Raw genomic sequence first — 24,329 nt, 5'->3', positions numbered from 1 at the left:
GGAAAGGCACGCCTACGTATCTAGCATTTGAAGACCTAGAGAAAGCTTTTTACAATATTGGCTGGAACACTCTCTCAAATTCTGAAGGTGGCAGCGGTAAAATACAGGGAGGGAAAGGCTATTAACAATTTGTACAGAAACCAAATGGAAACTATAAGAATCGAGGGCCACGAAAGGGAAGCAGTGTTTGAGAATGGAGTGTGACAGCGTTGTAGCCTATCCCCGATGTTATTAAATTTGTGTTTTCAGCAAGCAATAGGAAAAATTTGGAGTAGGAATGAAAATCCACGGGGAAGAAATAAAAACATTAAGGTTTCCCAAAGACATTGTAATTGTCAAGAGACAGCGAAGGACATAGAAGAGGAGTTGAACGGAACGGACAGTGTCTTGAAAGGAGGATATAAGATGAAGATGAACAAAAGCAAAACGAATATAACGGAACGTAGTCGAATTAAATCAGGTGATGCTGAGGAAATTAGATTAGGAAATGAGACACTTGAAGTAGTAAAGGAGCTTTGCTATTTGGGGAGCAAAATAAGTGATGATGGTCGAAGTATAGAGGATATAAAATGTAGACTGGCAATGGCAAGGAAAGCGTTTCTGAAGAAGAGAAATTTGTTAACATCGAGTATTGATTTAAGTGTCAGGAAGTCGTTTCTGAAAGTATTTGTATGGAGTGTAGCCATGTATGGAAGTGAACATGGACGATAAATAGTTTGGACAAGAAGGGAATAGAAGCTTTCGAAATGTGGTGCTACAGAAGAATGCTGAAGATTAGATGGGTAGATCACATAACTAATGAGGAGATATTGAATAGATTTGGCGAGAAGAGGAGTTTGTGGCACAACTTGACTAGAAGAAGGGATCGGTTGATAGGACATGTTCTGAAGCATCAAGGGATCACCAATTTATTATTGGAGGGTAAAAATCGTAGAGAGAGACCAAGAGATGATTACACTAAGCAGATTCATAAGGATGTAGGTTGCAGTAGTTATTCAGAGATGAAGGGGCTTACACAGGATAGAGTAGCATGGAGAGCTGCATTAAACCAGTCTTTCAACTGAAGACCTCGACAACAACGTGTTAAGCGGCATGCCGAGAAGGCGAAGCACATGTGCGATCAAGAAGTTAATCGTTTGAGAGGGGAAGCTAAGCTGAACATCACCGATAGCAACAACTCAGAGTGATTATATATATCAGAGATCGGAATATTAAGTTATCATACGATTCAGAGGATGTTACAAGCGATGTTGTCTTTCGTTTGCAAAGTAAGCATATGACCAAAGATATTTGATGTGTGTTATACGCAATAAAAGGTCGGTTTATTATGGATCCGTCAAAGTTTGTTCGTCAGTCTCCGTCTTGTCTGTCCGTCGGAATGTAATTCACGGTTGACGTGTCTACAATAGAATATTTATAATACCGTGCTAAAAACACTGTTTAATGCACTTTATAAATAAAGCATGGTGATTTTAAATAGTGTTCGAAACAAATGAAAATTTTCGATTTTTTAAGTATTTCTACCCGACAACAGGGTAAGTCTCAGGTGGGGTGTTGGGGGTGAGATCCCACCACGTCTCAACAAGGGAAGGGGATGTTCCAAATATTAAAGAAAATCCCTCACGTTATTAATTGGCGACGCCCCAAAGGTCCAGATGTCAGACACTCAGATCCGTACCGAACGTTGCATGTCGAAAGAGCGTCAACCAAAACTCCGTTTTCGTTCGTGCTATATGCCATCGTACTGCAGAACGCTCGTAAACGTAGTTAAAAGTAACACCAGAAATATGGAGCATAGGTAAAGCGTATCTCTCAGTAAATAATATTTATAGCTTCCGTGTGGAAGTTGGTAGAGCTTTTTTTAACTGTATTATACTTGAAAGTGTTATGTTGGGGTATTAATACACCCGCTCGTGTGGCAATTGTTTCTTTATTCTACTGTTCCAATTGTTTGTGTTTATTCTGTGAAACTGGTAATGCATTAGCTGTTTCATCGCGAGTGGTATCTGTGCAGTGGCTAGCACAGTGGACTCGTATTCGGGAGGACGACGGTTCAATCCCGGGTCTGGCCAGCCTGATTTAGGTTTTCCGTGATTTCTCTAAATCGCTCCAGGCAAATGCCGGGATGGTTCCTTTGAAAGGGCACGGCCGACATCCTTCCCCGTCTTTCCTTAATCCGATGACCTAGCCGTCTGGTCTCCTTCCCCAACAACCCAACCATCCCAAGCGGTGTCTGTTCTGTCGCAGACGTCCGACAGAACACCATGCCTATTTATACAAATGTACGTTATAGGTTTGCTACTTTCAACTAACGAAGCGAAAGCAGGCTGCCAAAGGAACATTTCTACCAACACCGAAAAGTCCTTTTATATGTCAGAAAATGTACTCCTGTATGACTGTTTAAACATATTGGGTTTGAACGAGGGACCTTTGGAATGACGTCCTCATGCTTTACCCGCTCTCCCACGCGGCCTACGAAGCTATCGCTCACATGTATGCCTTTCATGTTCTCCGTAGTTGTGGTGTTACTTTTAATTGCCATTTACCCATCTTCTACTGGACGTCAGCACATAGCACGAACTAGACCGTTGTTTTGATTGATGCTCTATCTACATACAATGTTTGGTACCGATCTGAAAGTCTCACATCTGAAGGTTTGCGTGTAAGATATTTCCACTATGTTTCTGTGTTCTCAACCGGTGCGGGTTGCTTCTGCGTCTTGTCTCGAGTCGCATAGCATATCGTATTGCTGCAGTGTGAACCGCATCTAATAGATGACGTCGGTTACGAAATTTTTAGACGTTCTTCATCGGTATTTAGATTGCTAAAAATAGCAACCGTTTCATATTTGCAATAGAACTACTTCAGCAACGGAATACTTGCTTCTTCTAATTTGACATACTAATTCCTGGAGAAACTACTGTTATGTATTTGAATCTAGTAAGTTTCTGTGAATATTTGGCTTTCCTGTCTCTTGACACAAACGGTGTTGCAGAAAAACCACACGCAAGAATATTACATGGCGTTAGTAATTTAAAAGACGTGGTAGATGTCTGTTATGAGCTAGTCGATCAGTCTGGAATGGTTCATGAAATCTTATAGTGTACTATAAAAACTGGCCGATTATATCAGTTTCAAAACTTGTGCTAAAAGCTGTTGTGTGGCGACAGTAGCAACGACTGGGGATGCTCATGGCTATACGTCTAGTAACTACTATAAAGATGGATGGCACACTGGTTGAAAGAAAGAAACATTGCCTTGTCGGTTGGGAGACCCCGAGGGGTAGCTTGAGATGGTCCACTGGAAAGGAATTTCATCACCCGCTCACAGTGGCTCCCATGTGGAATATGAGACTTGTGTCCTGCGTGAACCTCTATGGCAAAAAAGGTGAAGAATCCCCATAATGCAGTAAGATTTTCGACAGCAAGTATGTCACAAGCCGTTTATAGTCTATCTGAGGTGACAATATGAACACTGCTTCCTCTTAAAATCATTATTTCCCCTCAGTTTTCTTCTTCACAACGCAATGGCCACAGACTGGCGGTTTATAGTTAGCAAAAAGTAACGTATTTTCATGGGAGATAATGGCAGTCGCTTGTACTCCTACAACCGATTTTATTGCCCATCTAGAGAGATTGCATTCATTTTCGGAATGAGTAATTTCGGATCCCCATCTCAAATCTGTAGGTAAGAATAAAATAACTTACCTACATATATATTACGAAATAATAATTTCTTCTAGCTCAAAGCCCAAGTGCAAGTCTTTCAATTCGAAGCCACTTTGGCGGCTTTTATGTTCCTAACCTACCAATAACCCTGCAAGGGACAGGAGAGCTACAATTTAACGTGGAATACAAGCCCCGTGTCATTCCGTGCGACTCTCCACATCGTTGAGAGATGAAAGCTGGAATAAAGACAGACTGAAAATTTCTGTGCTCTGAGCGGTATTCAATGCGATCCTTCGGTTTTGAGGCACATTCTTCATCTCCTTTATTATCAACTTCATCTGAGCCTCTGTCTTTAACTTTGTCGCGATTGAGTATTGGCACCCGAGCCGAGGTATGGAGGAACTTAAAGCAATTTTGGTCTGATTTTGACTTCGCCTTTGGTGAGGTCGCTGGTGCCACCAATGATTGATTTTGCAGACACTCTAGCCTACACCTGCAGCACTATGGTGAGATCGCGCCACAAGCGCAAGAAGAGATGTAGGGAAGTAAAAGTCGCTTTATAACATGTCGATCACTTCAAGCTTCACTTTCAGAACTCGAATTTCGAACAAATGAACAGTTTTCCCTCAGCGTCAACCACAGGTGTGACGTATTCCCTTCTGTAGTACTATTTATTTTCAGTTAACATCACGACAATCACTGTGCACTTCGCAATTGTAGTTAATTCACTTGCACGATTATTAGTATCTTCGCACCCATCCTGTATGTCAGATATTGCAGGGCCATATTATAATAATGTTTCCATTGTTTGGCGGTTGTCATGTCAATAACTTTATCGGAATAAAATAATGGCCATTAGTGTCTCATTAAGTAGTCATAATTTACAACATTCGTTATTTTAAGGTCATTAATTTTTTGCGACCCCGCCGGGCTTACAACTCATTAAAACACGGATCACCTAGAAGACGGAATATTAAGTGTGGTTATTGGAAGATTATGGTTTAACTTCCCATCGACAGTGAGAACGTAAGAGATGGCACGCAAGCTCGTAGTAGGAAGAGATAGGGAAGAAAATCGGCTGTGGCCTCAAAGGAATCATCTAGACATTTGCCTTCAGCAATTTATGGAAATCACAGGAATGGCAGGACGAGGATTTGAACCTAGGTCATCCTGAAATGTTAAGATCCCATATTCGATTTTGTTATTAGGCGTCATTAGAGATGGAGTATAGTCTTCGATTGGACAAGAATTGGGTGTAAATTTGTGTGTTTCTGAACAGTGCTAACCCGTCGCTTGCACAGGTATTTTAACGACTTTGGGGAACCTAATGCTGGAGCCCAAAAAGAATTAGAACAGCACTCTTTGCGACTGCTAGTATATACAATGTGGGAACAATTTAAGGTCACAGTTTCAATATCTAGGAGGTTCAGTAAACGACGGCAGTGGATTGAAAGGCTGATCGAATATCAGCATGTGTACATGCTTTATGGGAACAATAATGGTGTCTGTGATACCTGCTGCCTAACGCCTCGCCATGTATTTGCTCCGTTCATAGGAAAGCCGAAGGATATGTATTATTATAATAACACGTTTCTGAAAAGTGTAATTACTTACTTTTGTTGCGCAGGAAATCTTAAGAATGGCCACGCAATTATGTTGCTGATACAGAAACTGCGGATACGCACCTGAAATAAGGAGAAAAAAATTATCACCCTATCGGAAATAAAACAGACATTTCACGTGCATCACATAGTAGATCATGAAACAAGAAATTATCACCACTGTCCACCCTGAAATTAAAAGCCTCCTGGCGGAGATACAGACACATAACGAGGTTAAGAAAAGTACTCTGTCCAGCCACATTAATGTAATCACATTGTAACGTCGCGAGTTAATGCGCAATAACATTCCTTGCTATATAGCCCACTGTATTGGAGTTTAGGAAGCTGCAAACTTGTGTCTTAGCCAATGAGTCATGTGCATCTGCTGCTACTGCAGCGTGAGAACGGCTCCTCTGTCACTTCCAGCGACTGTATATTCATGTCACCTATGAACCTAAATAAACTACATTAAATATTAATCACTCATTTTCAAAATCGGTACACTACCTTTTGTTATTCAGGAGTAGATTGTATAAAATTTCAACGTTGTAACTATCATAGTTTCGGAGATAGAAAAAATTACTTAAAAAGTCAAAAACCGACACTTAGGGAATTAAATTCAGTTAGGAACTGTAATAGCTTATCTTTTGGAATAATTTGAAAACATAAACAGAACTCTCAGTGCGCAGAATTAATTACTTGAGATTTTCATAGTAAAACTTTAATAATTTTTCGTTTTCGTAATATAAAAATCAGACAAAATTATTATTTGTGTCTAATATTGATGAGGGAGTAAATGAGAGTGAGTGAGAGTGTGTATGTAGGACATACGTTAAATTTCAATATTAATTTTATGTAACACATTACGTGGGAAGGATGTTTGTACCCACTTTGCTGATGACATATGTCTAAGTGTACTTGTTTTTGTAAGGAGGCAGCCGGTATAGCCGTTTGCAGAGCAATAAGTTTCTAAATTTATTTCAAGTTTAGTTTCCCTTTCGTTTGGTTCTGTTGAACATTATATTGGTATTTGCATGTTGGAATGACGTAAATGCATTTGCATATAGTGATTGGCACAGACCAGTTTTGGCGCGAGAATGATCTCTAACGATGATTCTGATTGGCCAGTCAAACGAATCTTCCAATCAGAGTTAAGCAGTTCCCACGCACTGCTGGGTAGTTATACTGGGAGAGAAGCAGACTGAAGGAGGAGTCGCTAGTCAGTTGTCGAACATGCAGGTCATGTTGAACGCTTCCGTCTTTATTATGTGTAAAATGAAGAAATAATTGGCTTCTAGCGTCCAGATTATGTGGCCGTAATAGCAGTTGCATTTACGGACAGTTTTGTGAAGTTTGGAAGCTTTGGAATTATTTTGTTGGAAAGTTCGCTGCGTGTGAACTTTCAGCCTGTGTGAAAATTCCGCGTGGTGTATTCTGTATAAATTACAGAATATTTGGCGATCGTCTTTTGTTATAAAGACCATTGAAAAAGACTGAATGTAAAACTCAGGACAGCGGATCAGTGACTGTGACACCGCATAGTAAATCGGGTCGGACTTGTGCAAAATTCTGGCTGCTTTGCGTGTGAAGTTTGTGATTTGACTGAGAACTAAGAGCGAAAGAATAGTTGTTCAATAAATAAGGACTTGGTAACACCTAAATTTGTGTTATCAGCAATAAACATCACTAGTCTGAGAATATTAGGACACTCATTTCAGTCGACATTCACATTACCACCAGAAATTATGCTAAATCACAATACAGGAACTGCTACGAGAGTTTACGCGGACTTTGGAGAACAGATATTAGGCGATGTCTTTCTTCAACGCTGCTTTTTCATCATCTTGTAAGTACAGGGTGTTTCAAAAATGACCGGTATATTTGAAACGGCAATAAAAACTAAACGAGCAGCGATAGAAATACACCGTTTGTTGCAATATGCTTGGGACAACAGTACATTTTCAGGCGGACAAACTTTCGAAATTACAGTAGTTACAATTTTCAACAACAGATGGCGCTGCAAGTGATGTGAAAGATATATAAGACAACGCAGTCTGTGGGTGCGCCATTCTGTACGTCGTCTTTCTGCTGTAAGCGTGTGCTGTTCACAACGTGCAAGTGTGCTGTAGACAACATGGTTTATTCCTTAGAACAGAGGATTTTTCTGGTGTTGGAATTCCACCGCCTAGAACACAGTGTTGTTGCAACAAGATGAAGTTTTCAACGGAGGTTTAATGTAACCAAAGGACCGAAAAGCGATACAATAAAGGATCTGTTTGAAAAATTTCAACGGACTGGGAACGTGACGGATGAACGTGCAGGAAAGGTAGGGCGACTGCGTACGGCAACCACAGAGGGCAACGCGCAGCTAGTGCAGCAGGTGATCCAACAGCGGCCTCGGGTTTCCGTTCGCCATGTTGCAGCTGCGGTCCAAATGACGCCAACGTCGACGTATCGTCTCATGCGCCAGAGTTTACACCTCAATCCATACAAAATTCAAACGCGGCAACCCCTCAGCGCCGCTACCATTGCTGCACGAGAGACATTCGCTAACGATATAGTGCACAGGATTGATGACGGCGATATGCATGTGGGCAGCATTTGGTTTACTGACGAAGCTTATTTTTACCTGGACGGCTTCGTCAATAAACAGAACTGGCGCATATGGGGAACCGAAAAGCCCCATGTTGCAGTCCCATCGTCTCTGCATCCTCAAAAAGTACTGGTCTGGGCCGCCATTTCTTCCAAAGGAATCATTGGCCCATTTTTCAGATCCGAAACGATTACTGCATCACTCTATGTGGACATTCTTCGTGAATTTGTGGCGGTAAAAACTGCCTTAGACGACACTGCGAACACCTCGTGGTTTATGCAAGATGGTGCCCGGCCACATCGCACGGCGACGTCTTTAATTTCCTGAATGAATATTTCGATGATCGTGTGATTGCTTTGGGCTATCCGAAACATACAGGAGGCGGCGTGGATTGGCCTCCCTATTCGCCAGACATGAACCCCTGTGACTTCTTTCTGTGGGGACACTTGAAAGACCAGGTGTACCGCCAGAATCCAGAAACAATTGAACAGCTGAAGCAGTACATCTCATCTGCATGTGAAGCCATTCCGCCAGACACGTTGTCAAAGGTTTCGGGTAATTTCATTCAGAGACTACGCCATATTATTGCTACGCATGGTGGATATGTGGAAAATATCGTACTATAGAGTTTCCCAGACCGCAGCGCCATCTGTTGTTGAAAATTGTAACTACTGTAATTTCGAAAGTTTGTCTGCCTGAAAATGTACTGTTGTCCCAAGCATATTGCAACAAACGGTGTATTTCTATCGCTGCTCGTTTAGTTTTTATTGCCGTTTCAAATATACCGGTCATTTTTGAAACACCCTGTATCTACGCCTGCAGAGGAAACGGACAGTGAGCTGACGCCGTACTGAGGTAGGTGGGACTTTAGATTTGAACAGTACGACGAACGACGAACGAAGCGCAACCAACCCGCTCCGCCGCAACATGTCAAATCCATGAACAACCATCTTTTGCAACGCAGACCGCTGCGAGACGAACGGGAAGAGAGTCAGTGAAGTTCTGGAAGGTAGTTGAGGGAGGTGGAGCTATGAGGACTCGGGAGAGCCACAGACATCAGCGCTAGATTTCTCGACTGAGTCCGATCGAGGTGGTCTCAAAAAATTCTCGATTGCGTTTAAGACCGGGAAGCTTGGTGGCCAGGAGACTACAGTAAACTCATCCTAGTGCTCTTCGAGCCACGCATGTAGACTGGGAGCTGTGTGACACGTTGCAGTATCCTGTGGTAGATGCAGTCGCACCGAGGAAAAACAAATTGCTTGTAGAGGTGGACATGGTCCAAAAGATGGAATGACGACATCACCTAGGGGATGCCACTAAAACATTCCCCAAACCATAACGCTCCCTCTCCAGCTGTAACCTTCCGACGGTTGTTCCAGGGACTTTGCTTTCAGACGTTCACGCCGATGAAGCATGAAACATGATTCATCAGAGAAGGCCATCTGTTGCCACTCAGTGGACATCTAGTTGCTTCAGTGAAGTGCAAATTCAGGCCTTCATCGCCTATGAACAGCAGTCAGCGTGGGCGCATGAACCAGGCGCCAGCTGCTGAGGTCCATACACAGAAACGTTCACTGAACGGTCATTGAGGACGCACTGTTGATAGCCCCCTGGTTCATCTTGGTGGTCAGTTATCAAACAGTTCCATCAGGGCATATTTTGGATAGCGCCATTTTGCCATGCACGGTATATTTTAGCCACAGTGGCATGCGAACACTTTACAAACTTGGCTGTTCCGAAAATGATTCTAATCTTAGACCAAAAGCCGATGATGCTTTCCTTCTGGGCTTCAGATACACTACTGGCCATTAAAGTTGCTACACCACGAAGATGAAGCGCTACACACGCGAAATTTAACCGACAGGAAGAATATGCTGTTATATGCAAATGATTAGCTTTTCAGAGCATTCACACAAGGTTGGCGCCGGTGGCGAAACCTACAACGTGCTGAAACGAGGAACGTTTCCAACCGATTTCTCATACGCAAACAGCAGTTGACCGGCGTTGCTTGGTGAAACGTTGTTGTGATGCCTCGTGTAAGGAGAAGAAATGCGTACCATCACGTTTCCGACTTTGATAAAGGTCGGATTGTAGCCTATCGTGATTGCGGTTTATCATATCGCGACATTGCTGCTCGCGTTGGTCGAGATCCAATGACTGTTAGCAGAATATGGAATCGGTGGGTTCAGAAGGGTAATGCGGAACGCCGTGCTGGATCCCAATGGCCTCGTATCACTAGCAGTCGAGATGACAGGCACCTTATCCGCATGGCTGTAACGGATCGTGCAGCCACGTTTCGATCCCTGAGTCAACAGATGGGGACGTTTGCAAGACAACAACCATATGCACGAACAGCTCGACGACGTTTGCAGCAGCATCGACTATCAGCTCGGAGACCATGGTTGCGGTTACCCTTGACGCTGCATCACAGACAGGAGCGCCTGCGATGGCGCAGTCAACGACGAACCTGGGTGCACGAATGACAAAACGTATTTTTTTCGGATGAATCCAGGTTCTGTTTACAGCATCATGATGGTCGCATCCGTGTTTGGTGACATCGCAGTGAACGCACATTAGTAGCGTGTATTCGTCACCGCCATACCGGCGTATCACCCGGCGTGATGGTATGGGGTGCCATTGGTTACACGTCTCTGTCACCTCTTGTTCGCGTTGATGCTACGTCTGCTCAATGGTGGCTGAGCGACTGGCTCGTCACAATACGCCAGTAACTACTCTTGATGAACAGTGGTATAGTGTTGAAGCTGCATGGGCAGCTGTACTTGTTCACGCCGTCCAAGCTCTGTTTGACTCAATGCCCAGGCGTATCAAGGCCGTTATAACGGCCAGAGGTGGTTGTTCTGGGTACTGATTTCTCAGGATCTATGCACCCAAATTGCGTGAAAATGTAATCACATGTCAGTTCTAGTATAATATATTTGTCCACTGAATACCCGTTTATCATCTGCATTTCTACTTGGTGTAACAATTTTAATGGCCAGGTTTGTAAGTGGCTCCGTTTCCGCTTTACGAAAACGACTGCACCATTTCCTGCATCCCCCCAACAGGCTGCCATCTGCTGTATGTAAGTTGTTACCGCACGTTGATGTCGAACGTAGACGGTGGTTACATGCATGTGACTGGACTTTGTATATGCGCCGAGCGAAGCTGCTCGGCAGTCTGCGTGCTACTTTCGTGAGCATCTATAGAATGTGGTTGGAGAATTGTGGAACGAGTAAGCGACAGGCCGTTGGATGTCCCCGCCTCGTCACAGAACAAGGAGGCCGTAGGGTTGCCCTCTCTGTAGTCCTGTAGAGTTTGACAGGAACCCTGCGGCAGTCTGCACACCACTGTTGTAGGTGTAAATGTTTCAGAGCACATCGTTCAACTCGTTTTGTTAAAAACTGGACTCCGCAGCAGATGACGCCTTACTGTTCCCTTGTTAACCCACAAGACTTCGTCAGCCACAATTACAGTGGGCATGTGGACATAGGATCCTTGAGTTGCATCGTGTATCAATGGAAACATATCGCCTGGTCTAAAGAATAACGTTTCTCGTAGCACAAGGTCGGTGCTTGTGCCTGGTTACGTCATCACCCAAATACACTGCTTCTCGAAACATGCATCACGCTTTGGGCACAGGTCAGAGGACGCAGTATTATGCACTACGACACCTGTGGAGTACATGAACTTGTTACAAACCAACTGCATCCTTGCATATTTGATGTCATACCCAATAGGGATGACATCTTCCAGCAGGATAACAGTCGTGTCACAAGGCCAGAATCGTGCTACAGTGGTTTTAGGAGCAGCATAGTGAACACATGAATCTACGTCTTATTGTCACCAGTTGCTAGGGTATGTATTTTTCAGAGCTTTCTGTGGCAAGGGTGACACGATTTTGTTTCTGGTAACAAGGGTGGCACCGCTCTGATTCACTGAGTAGTTGGAAAGGGATGATATTTGCTCCTTCTGCAGGAAGCAGTGATATCTCGCGGTATCGAGCAGCGGATGGGGGACTTCACCGTGAGCCAAGTAGGATGTTGTTGACTGTGGAGTGCGAAGAGCAGTATATGTCAGCACTTTTGTCGGCCTGGCGTCCTTATTACGAAGTACCATCTTGACATTTGGAATGTGTGACTCACTGGTGTTGTGTGGGCAGTTGAGGCTGTGCTTTCTGCAACATTGGACAAGCTACCTTACTGCAAGTATCGCAGGTAATAAGTTATTTTGTTAATTTTGGCACTAGTTTCAAAAAGCGCAACAGGCTCACAGAGAGCAGTAATTCTACTGTGGCAAAACATTTGGAAGAGACCGCTCACATTATCTGAGAGGCCACCAAGGCCATAGAAGTTCTACATGAAGGGACGGAAGGGTTATGAATTCACTGGAGGAGATTTCCACGCTTACTAAAAGGGAGATGGACAATGTGCTGAATGAAGAAACTGAACTACACAGCGTGATATTCTTGCAGAATTTTAGCCGTGTGTTTCATGAGGTACAACGGTCTGAACGTTGCATATATAGTGCTCAGGCAATCTGTAATTACTATTGTCCTAACATCTTAAATTCGCTTCTGTCGGAGCCCAAAAAAGATAAATATGCTCCTGTTTAAAATAGTGTGAGAGAAGCGAGGGGAAACAGCTGCCTCATTCTTCATTATGTCTTCCTCGCCATAAATTTCGGCATGCGAACATTTTTGTGCCCTTCTAACATAGAGCAGTCTAAATCCTTTTACCCTATCCCTCTTTTTAGTGCAACCTTCATACACAGCATCTCTCCCACAGTCACTGTCTATAACGTCTCTCTCTCACTGTCTCTGTTTCCTCCAGTTGACACTTTCTCCTGTCTTTCTCTCCCACAGTCGCTGTCTTCATCCTTTTCTGTCACTGTTCCTTGCCACTGTCTCCTCCTCTGCTACATTCTCTGCCTTTCCGTCCCACTACCATTGTCTTTGTCTCATTCTTTTTCTCTCCCATTGTCACTATCTGCATATTATTTCGTGCTTAGGGTCTGCTGTCATTCTCTTCAGTCACCGTTGTTTCCTCTCCAGGCATGTATGGTCTCCATACATCTGTCTTTTTCATACCCACTTTCTCCTCTTTCTTTTCTCCAACTGCCACTGTCTCCATCACTATCTCTTTCTCTGTGACTGCTGTTGTCTGTCACTGACAATCACTATCACTTCTCTCTTTGCCTGTCACTGCTGCAGTATTCATAGACCTCCATTTCTCTTTCACTGTTACTTTCTCTCTCCTACCAGCACTGTCACCTCTCCCATTCTCTCTCACTGGCAGTGTGTCCTCCCTCTTACGCTATCACAGTCTACGTGGTACTCTCTTTCGGCACAAAAAAGTGCAAATGTGATTTCATGCCAAAATTTTTGGTGGGGAAGCCTGAATGAACATACATGCATCTGATTCCACACTTTGAATTCAGAGTTTTTTTAAAGAGTAACATATATGCCTTTCTTGTGCTCCGACAGTAGCATTTTTCAGCTGGTTTCCTTCTTTTCCCTCTTACAACACGATGTGCTGCTTATATAAAACGAATTCTATTCTACAGTAAAATTCTGACAGTTTATTTATGTCCTTAGAGATTTTTTGGTATTGTGATGTGCATAAAATGGTTCAAATGGTTCTGAGCACTGTGGGACTTAACAACCGAGGTCATCAGTCCCATAGAACTCAGAACTACTTACACTTAACCGACCCAAGGACAACGCACACATCCATGCCCGAGGCAGGATTCGAACCTGCGACCGTAGCGGTCGCATGGTTCCAGACTGAAGCGCCCAGAACCGCTCGGCCACAACAGCCGGCGATATGCATAAAGGACAAAGAATTACGCATCATATAAGAATAACAGAAAATCGTCTATCATCCAAAGAAAGTCCACTTTACCCTAGTTAACGTAAGAATGCACAGTACTTTTACGCTACACCTATAGACACCAAAAAATGGGATGTTTGATTTGCAAGTACAAACACTTTTTTATGACAATATCATTTTTTAAGATGCTCACGACGTCAGGCGGCATCATCGAATAATTTCCTGGTCAAGACAGGCTGTATAGGCGTGAAGTGCAAATTATACAAACAGTGCGTAATAAAGTTTTACTAATGAATAAAAGAAGTTTTACTAAAGAGTAAAACTTTACTACCCAGTGCCTCTGTATAATTTGCACTTCACTCCTATACAGGCTGCCTTGACCAGGAAATTATTCGATGATGCCGCCTGACTCCGAAGGCACCTTACAAAAAATGATTTTGTCATAATAAATTCTTTGAAATGTTTGTGAATTTCTAAGAGACCAAACTGCTGAGGTCATCGGTCTGTAGACCTACAGTCTACTTAAACTAATTTATGCTAAGAACAACAAACACATACATGCCCGAGGGAGGACTCAAACCTCCGGCGGGAGGGGCCGCGCAGTCCGTGATATGGCGCCTGAAACCATCCGGCCATCCCGCACGGCAGTAAATTCTTTGTATTTGAAAATCAAACACCGCATTTTTTGGTTTCTATAAGTGTAGCCTCAAAATACTGTGCATTATTATCGTAACTAGTGGAAAGTGAACTTTCTTTGGATGGTAGACAATTAAAAGCGTATTTTGGTGACCCCGGAACGTTTGCGATGACCCCATGGCCATTGCCGCATATTCACTATGTCAGTTGAAACTACATTTAAGTCTTACAATTATACCAGATATTACTTGCATATTTAACGTGCATACATACTGTAACTATGAACAGCTGGATCTCAGCAACAGATGATAATATCGAAAAATTCCCCGAGAATACCATCCTAAGAGCATTTAGCAGTAATTTCGACTATTTGCCATGAACAGAAATAATAGAAGTGGCGATACCCACAACTGATACTTTTGGTACCCAAAAATCATAGTTTTTTTTCGGTGAACCATGATAACGGAAACGGGAAAATTGTGTTTCTAGATAAATTTCTAAAGAATGGGCAGTTAAAACATGTCTTTTATTTTCCTTAGGTATTTAGATACTTGCCACCCATGGTGTGGAAACGACTAAAACCAGGTTTTTCGGTTTTCAGCATAAGTACGGTAACATTGAACCTCTGGATACCGGTAACGAAGAACATTAAATTTCGATTACATGGTCAAAATTCTGATGATACGGCACGAATAGAAATTATAGAAGTGGTCAGCCACACAATTGGTACTTTTGGTACCCAAAATATCATGGTTTATTTGGGTTTTCTCAGGAACTGTCCATGAACAAATGTTGCTTCTACGAACTGTTCAGGGGCCACAATAGACCACACGTAAAGCGACAGAACGATTCGATTTGCTCAGTGTAGCTGAGCTGAATGAAGTGTGTTAATGTTTAAATTTTGATCCTTTACTGTAGGTTAGCCACAGTATTCCTGTTCTTCGGGTAGGCATACAAATGAGTGTTCGGCTGAGATCCATCCCAAACATTTTTGACCCCTGGTTCAAATGGTTTAAATGGCTGTGAGCACTATGGGACTTAACTTCTCAGGTCATCAGTCTCCTAGAACTTAGAACTACTTAAACCTAACTAACCTAAGGATATCACACACATCCATGCCCGAGGCAGAATTCGAACCTGCGACCATAGCGGTCACGCGGTTCCAAACTGTAGCGCCTAGAACCGCTCGGCCACTACGGCCGGCCTGACCCCTTGTCTCTGTGATCAATAGAAATGAAAAATCGCATTTTAGGGCGCAGATTTTTGGAACGTATTGGTTGCGTGTACTGTGTGTGTACTTTTGGATACTGTCTTCAAAACATGTTGCGAGTAGAGTTAGCACTAAAGACACAATAAATCAAGACTTTAGGGGTGGTGAAAGCTCCGCTGCACGAATAGCAAAAATGTAGTTACAGATGAACTATTTTCCAATCATTACACACAACTATGCGCATAAGCTACTGTATTATATATATATATATATATATATATATATATATATATATATATATATATATATATATATATTAGTTTATATGCGTAGTAGTGTATAATGATTGGAAAACAGTTCATCTGTAACAACATTTTTGCTATTCGTGCAGCGCAGTTGCGCGCGCGCGCGTGCGTGTGTGTGTGTGTGTGTGTGTGTGTGTGTGTGTGTGTGTGTGTGTGTGTGTGTGTGTGTAGGCAGGTGTAAGGGATAGAATGCTTTGAAATTATGTGTAAAGTTTGTTGGAAGTTGCTAACTGCTCTCATTCTCAAATACTGGATGAATGTAGTCTCGGTAAACTGCGTGTGTCAAGTTATGCATCCTAAAGCCGTATACACAGTTTGTAACTTTAAGATTTAACTTGTTCTGTGAAACCTTTAAGTAAGGTTATACATCTTCATAAGCAGTTTTTTTTCAATTCGGTAAACAATTATATAAAACACTGAAAATAAAATCTTTATTGCCCCTAGAAGCTGTCAGGTAGGCAACCTGCAACTGATATTGGGTCATCAGGTGACCATTTAGTAAGACAGATACTTTGTATAAGTTTTTGTAGGTTAGGCATTTAATAGGATGGGTAGACATCTATTACGAATTAGGTACTTCAAGCATCTCACAACTGTTTCGTTTTAAGGAGGCTCTTCCAGAGTTCTGCTGCTTTACCTAGGCATGTTATACATTTCCACGGAAAAGTGCTACAGTAAACGTACATTAAACACCTTACAAAAAAGTTCTAGGCATTCTATATATTGCCTAGGCATTCTACACAATGCTCCGATTTAACACTTTTTAGTTAACATATACACTAATGCACATATAAACTACTGTACGTTATCAAAAACTTAAGTCCGCATCATACTGGAAATTTAAATGCTGCATTTACTGTAGAATGGTACGTACTTTACAAGATATTTACGGTCGTGTGGACCGACAGTGATATGATCCATAACAGGCAAAGAGACATTATTAAATTGCCTGGTGTTGATGCCATGGAAAAATTTTCATCCACTTTATCTTCTAAACTTAAAGATAAGTATTTATTTCTGACGCTCATGATGGTTACTATACGACTCTTTCATACACTTCAAGGCCGTCACAAAGCTAGGCCGATTTCAGCAAGCGAGTTTAGCAGGTTTTCACTTTATTGTGTCGTTCTGACCAAGACTGATGCCATACGTTATTCGCTATCGTCCATAGGTGAAGCGGAGGGGAAGAGAGAGAATGGTTTCAACATTTTACAATAAATTACCTTGGGGTGGATGATAACCGATACAGAAAGATGCTGGCGTTCCACATGCTAATGAAAAACCATACCGAATTATACCAAACTCCAAATTACTGAAGTCCGAATTATTGAGGGTTTACTCCACTTAGGTGGAGTGTTTCTGTTGTTGCTGACAGTACGTTTATAGCGACTCAAATTCAAAGAAAGGCTGCCACTCGTCTGTTTTGCAACTAAAGCAACTACGTCAATTCACATTTACCTTTAATTATTCCCCGTTTGAATCCATAAGGAATGTACCAAATTTTAATACCTAATAACACCATTGCGTACACAGAGCACACGATACATACGCCTTACCTCTAATGTACAGACATTATCATCCCCCGCCGGCCGGGGTGGCCGAGCGATTCTAGGCGCTACAGTCTGGAACCGCGCCACCGCTACGGTCGCAGGTTCGAATCCTGCCTCGGGCATGAATGCGTGTAGATGTCCTTAGGTTAGTTAGGTTTAAATAGTTCTAAGTTCTAGGGGACTGATGACCTCAGAAGTTAAGTCCCATAGTGCTCAGAGCCATTTGAACCATTCTTTTACCATCCCCCATGTTGCTAACAGCAAGCTCGTCTGTAAACGCTTACCAAAAAATGTTCAAATGTGTGTGAAATATTATGGGACTTAACTGCTAAGGTCATCAGTCCCTAACCTTACACACTACTTAACCTAAACTATCCTAAGGACAAACATGCCCGAGGGAAGAGTCGAACCTCCGCCGGGACCAGCCGCACAGTCCATGACTGCAGCGCCCTAGAACCCGCACGGCAAAACGCTTACCATTAGTAACATAATTATAGAGTCTGTAAGTAAGAATTGTCTAGTTACCAAAGCTTTCCGTACGATACAAACAGCTCAGATAGTGTACTGACAAATTTTGAGCTCATAGTTTCCGCAAATGTTACTGTTCGCTTTGGCAAATAACATTGGATAAGCATCTTTTATTCCATAATATATTAGGACCACTCCTTAGTGGCTCTTTGTGCCTACTAATCTAAATGTTCTCAGATCGATAGAATACTTTTACAAGACAGATTTTAAAACAGCAAAACGAATTTACAATACCTCACACGTTTGATGAATTACTGTAACTCAATAAATTTCCGTTATTTGTGCTAGGCGAAGGGTACGTGCATCATGTGACGCTTTCAACAATGATTTGGCTCTTAGCACTATGGGACTTAACATCTGAGGTCATCAGTCCACTAGATTTAGAACTACTTAACCTACGGACAGCACACACATCCATGCTCGAGGCAGGATTCGAACCTGCGACCGTAACAGCAGCGCGGTTCCGGACTGAAGCGCCCAGAACCGGTCGGTCACAATGGCCGGCTATTTAATAATGACAGTGAAGAAAAGAACGTTATCGTGAACACAGCATTCCCAAAAAGTAACTTTAGTTCTCCTGGAAGGAAATTAAGATGATTTTGTTTTGAGATACGCCGTCCGTTTCTTCTTTCTCCATTTACTGAAGAGGAAGCTCGTTGGCAAGGAAACCTACGCCACGGGTCTGGCTGGTGAGTTCTGGAGCTTTTTCCGCGCATCGCCAGTCCTGGAGTAATAAACTTTTTATTTCCCGACTGGCAAGAAATACGGACGCACACGCCTTCCCCGCCGTCACGTGTTGGCCGAGTTATGGCAGACGCAACTCGAAGTATTCCGCCATGACTCTCGTATTGGAAGCAGCAGCTCCAGGCCGGTGAGGCATCCAAGTTCCCTAAGTTACTTCTCTTGGGACCATCCCAATTCGTCGGTTTACGATTTTCCCGATACCAGCGTCTACTTAAAGGAAAACTCCCCTCTTTCGTCCACAAATCACGCATTCTGTTTTATTCGTTTGGTTTTTTTTATGTATTTCTCATATTTTAGCCCGATATAAACATTGACTCATAAAAAAATGTTAAGCACCAAAAAGAGGTCGTCCGATATCAATGTCATTTAGTTCAAGTAAACTTCATCGGCGGCTACGTAAATGAATAGAATTGCAATCCTCTGTGACAGTTGGAGTGGCCACCTATTGAATTAGTGTTGTTGCCAGACCTGGCACAGTATATTAGAGGCGTGATATGCAGAGTGATTTACGAAGATATGCAAATATTTTAAAATGTTTTTCTACAAGTAAAACTAAAGAAAAAAGCTCATATGAGCAAAGGATCGCAAATGTTTAGTTACGGAGTTACGGCTACTAAAGGATTTTGCCTGAAATTTAGGAACTTTGCTGATATGAAGCCATCGCAAAACTGTACGACGTTAAAGTAAAGCATGACTTTCATTTATTTTGTTGTTATTGATCTGGTGAATGTAATAAAACATGTCCCAGACGTGCATCTGCAGTAGTTTTCCAGAACATCCAGAGAAGCAAAGAACTAATTTTGTAAAATTTTTAGTTTATTAACTGCTTGGCCCAACCATACAATTGCACAAATTTTTCAACAGAAGTTGTAGAGAAATTTAATGTGAAATTGTACGTGCACTGTACAACTTCCTTAACACTGAGCTTTATTTTTTTCTGGTTTAACGTGAGTTCACATGTGCTATGGTACTAATAAAAGCAGATTATCTGACACATTCATACATTTTCAGTTAACGTTATTACCACAATTTTTCCAACCTAATCTAATCTAACATAACATAACCCAACCCTTGGTATCGGGAGTCATCGGCTATTACTTGAGGTCACAAATGGTAGTGACTGAGGCAACTTGCGACAATATCGTGGTCCCATTTTTAAACAGGATAATGCTGGTCAACACATGGCACACGTCTCTGTGAACTGTTTGCAGGATGTTGAGGTAATAGGAACTCCTGTGACCTGCAGTATCCACAGATCTGCCGGCGATGTGAAGGACCAGTTACAATGGTTATGGGAGAGCTTGCCTTAGGAGAGAATACAGTGGCTTTATGGTACCCTTCCCACCCGAATCACTTGAGGCTCCAGGCCAGAGGAGGTGTATCGTTATCCTGATAAGTAGATTCATACTGCCAAGGTCTTTGTAAATTTAACTGGACTTTGTAGTGATTGAAATAACTTCACACACAATTTCAGACTATGAAGTTTTATTTCGTTTTCGACTTCCCTTTCTTTGTCAGGCAGTACCTATATACACACAGAATTTCTCACACGAATGTAAAAGGTTGGAGGGTTTTCAGAGTGGATCATAACATGCAAATTCCACAGAGCAACGCATGGTTGCATCCCTTAGCGTTCGCCACTAGGCGTCATTTAAGAGCGCCACGCGCTGCCGGGAAGGGAGGCATGGAACTCGCCATCCGAGTCTAAATGGCAGTAGGTGTTCTGGGTGGGACAATATTATGGAATTTGTTGGATGTGAGGTCCGGCTGTTATGCAAAACACCGTTTTTCTCAGTACGCAAACATGTTTCGGCACCACTGTGCCATCCTAGGCGGGTTTTCGTTTTTATTTATTCTTTACATGTGGTGTGCATGAATTTTCTGGATCACTTGTGTGTTAATTACTAGAGGTAGCTTGTCATGTTTTCTTGTGGCAAGTACTTCCATTCTTCGCATAATGCTGAGGTTTTGTGATGCACACGTAGCTATAACAAGTATTTTTCACAGAACACAGTGTGATTGCGTGTTCTGGTGAAGTGAAAACTGTTTTACTACGTTATTTGTGAAAAATACTTGTTATAGTTACGTGTGCATCACAAAACCTCAGCATTATGCGGAGAATGGAAGTACTTGCCACAAGAAAACATGACAAGCTACCTGTAGTAATTAACACACAAGTGATCCAGAAAATTCATGCACACCACATGTAAAGAATAAATAAAAACGAAAACCCACCGAGGATGGCACAGTGGTGCCGAAACATGTTTGGGTACTGTGGAAAACGGTGTTTTGCTTAACTGGCGGACCTCACATCCAACAATTGTAACTACAAACACGACCAATACAAGGATCTGCAAATCAAAATGATGGATATTATGGAGTTTGTTTCTGCATTTAGTGGGACGCGAACGCGTGGCTTTCGTCAGTGTAAATTCCTGTTCAACACGATGTCGCACTGAGAGTGGCACCTCTACGCAATGTTGAGTCTGGTCCACCCTGCGTCACTGCGTCAAGAAATGGGAACGCTCTTGTGTTTGGTACCCTGTGGCGCGGACAAGAAATGGAGAGTTTTTCTTGTTAGGAATGGACAGACATGCACTGTGCTTACCGGGAAGCGGATAAAAATGTTCTCGCTGCTCAATGGTTGTAGGTTCAGCGCTTTCCGAAACAGCGAATATCAGATTCGCGCGTGTTCGCCGCCACTCACGGGTCCCTAAGAGAGCCAGGTGCTTGAGGTAAATTTTCAACTGACAAGGCATCGCAATGGTGCATGTGCATTTGAAGTCTACTTCGAAAACCGATGCGTTCTTTCTCTGATACAGATGCGAAGGCCAGACGGACGCCGTTGTCAACGTACAGTGCGTAACCAGAGTTTGAAGAAGAGTTGTTTGCATTGCAGCAAAATACGCCGTCAACAAGCTCATGCAGTGTTGCTCGGGAAATGGATGTAAGCAATTTCATGGTTTGGCGTGTGTAGAATGAAGATTATTTACACCCTTACCATCTTCAGAAAGTCCAGGCCTTTAACTTGAAGATTTTCCGCGTCGCATTGACTTCTTCCATGGGTTTTTGTGGAAGTGGGCTATTCAGCCTAAATTCCCACACTTCGTACGTTTTCCTTTGAAGGAAGGTGTGTCCAACAGCCACAAACATTAGGTATAGGGACAGGAAAACCTGCACGCGACCTTTGATTGTGATCACCACGCTTCCTTTACCGAGTGATGTTGCGCAAAGGGAGCACACTGGAATCGCGTTCGGGAGAACAACGGTTCAAACCCGTGTCCATCTATCCAGATTTAGGTTTTTCGTGATTTCCCGAAATTGCATGGCCGATTTTCTCACAAATCTTTGACGCAATCCGAGCTTGTGCTCCATCCCTAATGACCTCGACGTCAATGGAACGTTAAACTCTTTTTTCCTTCCTTTAACAGCGCTTCGCCGTTGACTTTGGGTCTGGTTTGGTGGGCGATAATGTGTTTGATCCATATACACTCCCCAACGATTGGGCGCTAACAGATTCTTGGGCTTCTTAAATACCGTCAAAGTTATTGGAATATGTTCCACTCAACTTGCGACAGTGCATGTGGTTCTAAGATGACGGTACACGAACTCACTTCGCTCATGCGGCGCGAGATTATTTGGTTGAGATCTATGGTGAAAACTGGATAGAGCACGGTAGCTCGGTGACATGGTCTGCACGTACACGTACCGTCATGGGACACCTGAAATCTGTTGTTTACGAAACACCTATCGAGATAGATTAAGAGCTGACAGCACGATTTATCATAGCCTTTAATGCAGTTCTTGTTTTTTCAGGGGTGTTTCAAAGGATTCGACAATAACGCAGGTGTCGCTGAACGGCGTATATCCAGGAGCGCCTAATTTCCAGCAGTTTTTGCTTTCGTTTACCAATAAAGGTCGTGAAACATCAACCCCACCTCTCTTTTACGTTTGACACCTAGAAACTGCAAACTTTGCTCTCTAGACTTGCTATCATGTCGATTCGGATGGCAGCTTGTACGCACACATTCCTGGCAGCGTGCGACTCTGTTAAATGACGTCTATTTCTGACTGTGAGGGGACGCACACATGCAGTACTGTTTGAAACTTACGTGTTTTGACCCATTCTACCAGCCCTCCAATTATTTACGTTCATTTTAAAAATACCTCATATATGCAAGATCAAGCAGTATATAAGAAGGGGCATGTTCAGAGTTTCGTTTTGGCTTTTCTTTGCGTCCATATGATTTTCAGTTTCTCAGAATGTCCTCTTTTCCATTAATCGGATTAAGTTGCTCCAATTATCTTATATTTCTTTGGCAGGGCAACTGCTCAGTCCTGAATTATCTGGCTACTAATTTTCTGTCTGATATCTGATATATCAGTCTCTATTATTACTGATTTCTTCAGGTCTAACCTGGTTGGTTCCATTCTTCTAAAATGAAACGGAAAGTGGTGATAATGCGTTGTCTAGTAACAAATGTTCATGGACGAAGATTTCAGGTATAGAGCTAACACAGCAGAAAGCAAATGCAGAGCTCCGAATTCTGGAACAGACGGTTCGATCAATGTGTCATCCTCTAGCAATGATATCTGTGGGGTTCGGTGTAAGAGGGGGCACGAGGTTAGCACACCGCTCTCCCGGTCATTGACGGTGATCTGTAAGTTGGAGCCGCTACTTCTCAATCAAGTGCTCCTCTATTGGCATCGGGAGGTTGAGTACACCCCGCTCCAGTCCTCCGACCCACATCAACTCCCTGGCACTACCGGGAATCGAACTCGGGTCAACCGAATAGCAACCAGTCATGTTGCTACAAAGGCGGACGAGAGAATGCAGCCTGTTTCAAAAAGATTTTTACGATTTCACTAGGCTCTTACACGCGAATGACAGTACAAAAGTTGAGATAAACTTGAACTTACGCGTAGGACCATAGAGTTTACTCTGGAGCCAGTTGTAGGTTTGCATTACATGTGGCTGCCGGTAGATGTTTGCCTGTCCCAGCTAATTCGCTGACTCGCACGTTCGTGATGGAAGGTGCACTCCATCGAGATAGCGTAATACAACAACAAAACGCGTTTAGCCTCTCCAACAGGTGCAATTCAGTTAGAACTGTGCAGCGTGATTTTTGTTGAGAGTACTCGACTGTATCGCTGAAGGATTCGATTAAAATAGGCCCCTCGTTATGGTCAACAACGTATAGAGTCAGCCATTCCTCTTATGCCTGACTGGCACAATCTGAAGCGAGCTGTTTCTCAAACCATACGGTATTCAGTTGACATAAGCCTTCTATGGGTAATACGGCAAGGTCCGATTCCGTTCATCTGCTTTGAACCATGACGTCATATTTCGAGTTAAGGGCATAGTTTACTCGGGTTACTAATACAACCATAGAAAACATTAAATTACAGGCTTATTACGCCCTCCAAGAAGGCTACCACAAGATATATCCTTACCCTAGAAACAAACATAAAAAATACTCGAAATATTTAAAGCACTGATGAAATGAAATTAAGGGGTAAACTCCAGGAATTAGGAGCTTTGGGCGGGATAAAACTAAAAAAGATAATAAAGTAACATCGTTCCATAGCTGTCAACAAAATCGAAAAATCACACACATGAATTCCTCTAGAATAAACCGAATGAAAAAATGCAAAAAAACGCACAA

The sequence above is a fragment of the Schistocerca serialis genome, chromosome 8 (assembly GCF_023864345.2).
Source record: "Schistocerca serialis cubense isolate TAMUIC-IGC-003099 chromosome 8, iqSchSeri2.2, whole genome shotgun sequence".
NCBI lineage: Eukaryota > Metazoa > Arthropoda > Insecta > Orthoptera > Acrididae > Schistocerca > Schistocerca serialis.
The sequence above is the reverse complement of the archived record's forward strand: the minus strand, read 5'-3'. Positions refer to the sequence as shown.